The following is a 6,584-nucleotide window of genomic DNA, read 5'->3' as shown; positions in this document are numbered from 1 at the left end:
TGCACCTGTAGATTTTATTATTAATCAGGGTTATTGGAATTCTGTATGCCTCACTTAGTGTATTTCAAATTCTTTTTTCCTCACTTCAGAAGTTTCCTGCCAAAACTCCTGTAAACAGATATTTTATTCCCATCATTTTTATTTTATTTATTTATTTGCATTTTAGGGAAGGGTCTACAGGGTGTTCAGGGTCTCACTACTAGATCAGACTCATGGTGATCCACCTGTTTACAGCCTCCCAAGTGCTGGGATTACAAGCATGCACCACCATGCCCAGTCTCAATTGCTGTCTTAGCATACCCCAGGGCTGGGGCCAGCACAGCAGGCCTGGGGATCAAACCCCTGGCCCCTGCACCTGCTTGCGGGTGCTTTAATCCACTGAGCTATTTGAGGGGCCCTCCTGTCATTTTTAATTGTGAGGATTTTCAAAAAGCCTTGTGGACATTTCTAAATTTCCAGATTAGCCAAAAGTACCTGTCAGCCATTATGAACCGCACTAGCTCTTGTAGAATACAAGAATATAGATTTTTTTTTCACCCTTTATATTATATCAAATTCAGTGGTTAAAAAAAAAATCACTTCTTATTTCTCTGCTGCACCGTTCCTTACCCTCCAGTGTCAGCCTGACCACATCTTCTAAGTCCTTCAGGCCTCATCTCTGTCCAAGCACCCTCTTTTGGGCACTCATTTTCTGTGTCTACACCTAGCTCAGGGCTTTGTCTGTTGTATTTAAATTATTTGGTTCTGTACCTGTCTAGCAGAGGAGCCATTGATTTTGTCTTATCTTCTCTGTTTCTAGAGAGAGATCTATTTAATTAAATATAAAATAGAACATGCTTAAAAATAATGTTTCCAAAACTGGTCATTTCATCTTGACTTCAGTGTAGGGTACCATAAATGAGTAAGCAGGGAGCTTCAGGTGGGGGTGAAGGCAAGGATACGAAAGAGAAATGACCTATTCTTATCTTCCTACTTTCTATCAATCTCTGTTCAATGGTGTAGGAGACCCCTCCAGGCTCTTGTCTCAGTCCAGGAAGACAATATTTGTAATCCCAAAGATATATTATTGGAATCCCACCAAGCTAATTCCAATCTACCACTACAAGTGCAACCCACAGCAAAAGTAAATACACTAAAACATACTTATAATTATTGAGGAGTCAAAGGGCCTTAAGTCCAGCCATGAAGATGGCTTTCCAGAGCAAAGAGAGCTACCCAGGGCCACACTCAGGTTGTATGCAGCTGAGAAGGAGGAATGGCTTGAGGAAGAGAATTGTGGAAAGTAGGTGACTACTATAAGCTGGGCTAAGTGGGTGGCCTGCATTTACTTCTGTCATATACAGACAGAGTAATTTGCATTATGCTCTTGAGATAGTATCTAATGTTTCAAGGGTCTGGTGCTTCAGCTCCATGTGTAATCTTTCAAGCCCCAGGAAGTTATAGCCTCTATCTCAAGGCTTGATCCCAAATGACAGCATGGAGCACTGGCTCTTTGTCCTGTCTCAACCCGGCTTATATTGGAGAGCAGCAGGTGTGGGTTATCAGGGAAACATGCATGCCATCTTCAGAGACTACCACCAGCACCTCAGCTAGACCAGTACGCATTGCCTAAGGCCAGTTGAAAGGATAAAGAGAAGTCCTAGCCAGCTCTGTACATATCAATACAAGGAAACAGGGTCAGGCTCAGCCATAATGGAGATAATCACTCTTCTTTCAATGAGAGCTGCTACAGTTCCACTTCAAAAGAGCAAGGAAAGCATCTTGAAAAGAGCAAGGGGTTTTTTTTGTTTGTTTGTTTGTTTTTGTTTTTGTTTTGGCGGAACTGAGGATTGAACTTTTAAGGGATAGACTTGGATGTCAGACAGGCCCTGGCTTAAAATCAAACTCAGCTGTTCATCACCTAAACCACTTCAAACAACTAAGTCTTTCTGAAGTTTAGTTTCTTCACCTGCCAGCTGAGGATAATAAGAAATATCTTTTAGTGCTGTTATAAGCACTAGGATATGTGTAGATAGATAGATAGATAGATAGATAGATAGATAGATAGATAGATAGATAGACAGATAGATGTGATGTAACATATCTAATATATATATATATATTAGAATACAGTAATAAGTATTTTAAGAATGATTTTGGTTGCCAGTAACACAATACATTTTCTACTTACTTAGCTGAAAGCTTTCTTACCTTTCAGAAGAAGAGGCTGGGCTGTCCTTAAGAGCTGCGCTTGAGGGGTCAGCAGAGCTGCAGCTGATTCCTGCCTTTCTGTTCTGCTGTCCTTCCTTTGGCCTCATGTGTGTCACTTTGGGATCTTTCAGTGGCTATGGAGTCTTCTGAAAGCCCATGCAGGAAAGAGGAAGGAGCAGTGCTGCCTGCAGCCATGCCTTTTTAATAGGAAAGCACACGTTCTCAGAAACCTTCATTAAGGTCATGTTGGCCAAGACCATGTCATCTGGCCACACATCTGTGAGGGAGAAAGACAGGCTTTCCAGCCTCTGCAACAGAAAGGGTAGAAGACAGAGAAGAGAGTTTATAAAGACATCAAATAAGCCAGCCTACCCTAATGCTGGCACACCTATCACACTAATAGCCTATCCATCTGTCCCCAGTTGTCAGAGTGGCCCCTGTTTATGCCTGGTGTTCCAGTGTGATTGCTAAATTGTACCTCATTCTGCTTTCAGAAGTCTTTGGTTTGAATGGTAAATTCTATGTTCACCCTATGTACCAAGTATCCACTTTTCATTAAATAGCAGTTGTTTATAAGACAGAACACAGGCATGAGCAAACTCTAAGCCAAGCTTACATGAGGCAAATGCATGTGCAGTGCAGGTGGTGGGAGTGCCGAGTCTGCAGGGTGGGACAATGAGCATGGATGGACAAATGAGTTGCGCTGAGTGGGCTGGGAAGGGTGCGAACTCGCAGACAGGAAGGCGTAATGCCAAGGTGTGAGGAATCTCTGAAAAATGGAAAATGTGAGGGCTGGCCTGATACTTCAGCAGATTAAAGCCCCTGCTTAGGCAGAATGCAGCTGCTGGGATCCCCGGCATGCCATGCTGGCCCCACCCCTGAGGCGCACTGAGATGGCGATTAAGACTGGGCGTGGTGGCAGCACTTGGGAGGCTGAAAACAGGAGATTCACTAGAGTCTGATCTACGTAGTGAGACCCTGGAGACCCTGTCCTACATACAGAAAGAAAAAATAAAATAAAATGGAAAATGTGTGATGCAAGGTTTGATTTGGCCCAAGAGCAGTCGAGGCGCTCGTGGCACAGAACAAGACAGAGTAGGGTCCCTGGGTACATGAAGCTGCCTGTCATTACAAGTCCCTCCGAGTGGGCAGGTAAACTTCAGAGGTAAACTCTGTGCGCACCAGAAGCAGATCTCAGAATTCCCCTTGCAGCTAGTTAACTGAAAGCCCCTGGACTCTGAGGGAAAGGCCCAGAGAGGCCTGGAACCCTGGGCCAACAATGACCCTCTAAGACCGCAGGGAGGATCCGGCTCACCTCTAACTTGTGCGGACGTTGCCTCCCTGTGACACAGAGCAGTGAGGGGCAGGGGCAGGGCTGGTCCTCGGGGTGTGTATTTGCAGAGCTGTGTGGAGGGACTGAGAAGTACAGAGACGGCCGTGCAAATAAAACAGGGACTATTTCTTGTGCCTTAAAATAAAGCAAATTCCACTGGAGGCAACTAGCATGTCACACCCCAAAAATAAAAGCAGACAGAAAAATGGAAGCCTTTTTCTCTGACCATTTTTTTTTTTTTTTTTAATTTGGAAAGCCGTTTATTACTTCTCTGACCATTTTAACCTTAGCAGCCTTCCAAGGGGAAACCATAATCAGGTTGTTCTTCTCTATGGCCTGAAGCAAATGCTGGTCTGTAGGAATTTAGACAGCTCAAAAAGCCTTCTGAGGCCTGGGCTCCCTGGGAAAACCACTGGGCGTCAAACGCTCAGCACTTCAGATTTCCAGCCAGAGGTGCTTGGGGTAGGGGCACTGGTAACCAGCCTGCCCTTGCTTCTTGAGAGCCCTTGAAAAGGGTTTGGTTTTTGTTTGGTTGCTTTAAAATTTTTGTCTTTTCTTTTTCATTATTCAACTGCTATTTGTAGGACTCTTTTCAGATTAAAAGAAGATATTTTTGAGAGAAGTATCTATTTTTGTATCCTCTGGGATTCATGCCACCTTTAAAAATATCTGTATGATTCAAGTCAACTCAGCCAGGGTTTGTGGACTCCTTTTGGTTACTGGGTACCCAGAATCCTGAAATAAATAGGACAGAGGACCCATTCCATAGAAACCCACAGTAGAGGAAGAGGATGAGCATAAACCCAAGTAACAAAAACACCAAACAGGGTGGGAAGGTACTGGAAAAAAACAGTGTCGATTCATGGGCAGAGAGAAGAGAGAGAATTTGAGCTAAATTTTAATGGTAGAATTTAAACCATTAGATGGTTGAAAAGCAAAAAAATTAATCTGTTGTAAAACAATGATTTAAAATAATGTTTGTGCATAGCAGCAAAGACTTCATTCATCCATCCATCCATCCATTCATTCATCTATTCACTCATCAAGTCCACAAACATGCACTGAGGACCTATGGCATGCTAGGCATAGAGAAAGAGATTTGTTGAAAGGGATAAATAAGAGCTCATCTCTGCATTCATTGCCTTCACTGGCAAGACAGGCAGACAACATGTACATACGAAAAACTATGCCACAGACTGCTTTCAGCAGAGAGATGCACAAAACACCATGAGATCGTCATGGACCTATGGGAGGTGCGGGAAAGTTACAGTGGGATGCAGGATTGAAAAGCTCCAGGGAGATGCACTGAGACCAGTGAGGTACAGGGAACACTGTGTACAATAATGGACCCCTGAGGCTTCATGGGCATTTCTAACTAACTGCCTTCCTCTGGGGGCACTAATAAATCACACACGCGCGCGCGCACACACACACACACACCACACCTATAGCCTTACATTCTAGGAAGAGATTCAGCCTATGAAATAACTGTGACTTCCACATAGCTCTGTTGTGACTGGAACCTGACTTAGGAGAGAAGGTTCAGGAGAGTCCTTTGTTCTTTCCCAATCTCACATCCTCTCCCTGTTAGTGGTTCTTTATCCTAGTCTGCTTGATCATCTGGGACAATGGCTCAATGACAAAAGAAGAGGATGCAAGCTGGGCATGGTGGCACAAACCTGTGATTCCAGCACTTGGGAGGCTGAGGCAGGAGGAGTGCTTCAAGTTAGAGACCAGCTTGGGCTACAAAGTGAGCTCAAGGCCAGCCTGAGCTGCATAGCGAGAACTTTTCTTTAAAAGGCAATGGAGAAGGACAAGGACCAGGACAGGGAGAAGGGGACACAGCCTGATAGAGGTTTATCCCCTTGCCACGCATAAGCCACCCACCTCCAGACCGAAAATCCATCCATCTCACAGCAAGGCTCAGCAACAGCTGGGCCTCTAGGGGTTGTTCCTGAAGATCCTGGAACATCAAGTACTCCCCTGAAGAGTGTCTCTTCACTGTGATCCTAAAAATAACGTGAACCCTGCCTCCTTCAGGGTTCTCAAAGACCTGACTCTAAGAGAAACAGAAACAGATTCTGAGGGCCTACCATAAGTAATCTTCACTCTAGCTTTGTCTCCTCCCTACTCTCCCCAGACCCCAAGAGGGTGCAGGCACTGTACCTGCTCTTTGGATGGTCTACCCTGTATTTGTTCACCTGCCTCTGCCAGGGCTGACTTCTGTAGTCATGTGGTAACTTATTTGGTATCTGGTCGTATTTCTTTCCCAATCACCCTATTGCTGGATTCAAGCTTTGGGAAGCCTCAGTTCTGAGCTTTGGACAAAACCATCTGAGGTGGGCAGAGTCCATATGTTGTACTAGAAGAGACACTTCTATGTACAGGTCATCAGAGACAGGCCACACTCCCAAGTGCGGGAGAGATGAATGCATGGACTTACCCTTCAACCCATGGTACAGCAGGAAACAGCTTGGTTTCTGCACCTCTGCTCTAACTTTGCCTCCCTCTACCCTGACAGGAGTTGGAAACACATGCAGAACCTCTTCTGCACTTGAGACATAGTGTCTTAGGCCTCCACTTGTCTCTTCCATTAAGTGCCCACCTGCAACCTAAAGGGGGACAGCTTCATTTTGGCTCTCAGCTTGAGTCCACGGTCAGCAGTCCCAAAGCAGGAGTGACGCGGTGAGAGGGAGTGGTGGAAGGCACGGTGGAGCCCATGGCAGCCAGGAGGCAGCGTGCAGATGGCGGGGCCAGGCACTATTAAAGCCTGTGGGCCGTGCGCCCTCAAGCCCACTCCATGCGAGTCTACCTGCTGACAGCACATTCAGCTCCTGAACTCAGCAGGGACAGCTCCTCTGATGAGCCTAGTGCCCCTAAGATCCAGTCACCTGCTGCATGCATGCAACTTGGGGGAGTAGTGTTTACTCCCCCTTGGGGGAGTAGTTAGGAAGCTGAGCCCATGACCTCGTGGCTGTTTTCACTGCACTCTCCTTATGCTCACAGCTGTAAATAATTCATAAATTTCAAGCTAAGGTAATCACGGACTCTGAGGAGGAGG

Source organism: Octodon degus, unplaced genomic scaffold (genome assembly GCF_000260255.1).
Source record: "Octodon degus isolate 3935 unplaced genomic scaffold, OctDeg1.0 scaffold00299, whole genome shotgun sequence".
Taxonomy (NCBI): domain Eukaryota; kingdom Metazoa; phylum Chordata; class Mammalia; order Rodentia; family Octodontidae; genus Octodon; species Octodon degus.
This window is presented reverse-complemented; position numbering follows the sequence as displayed.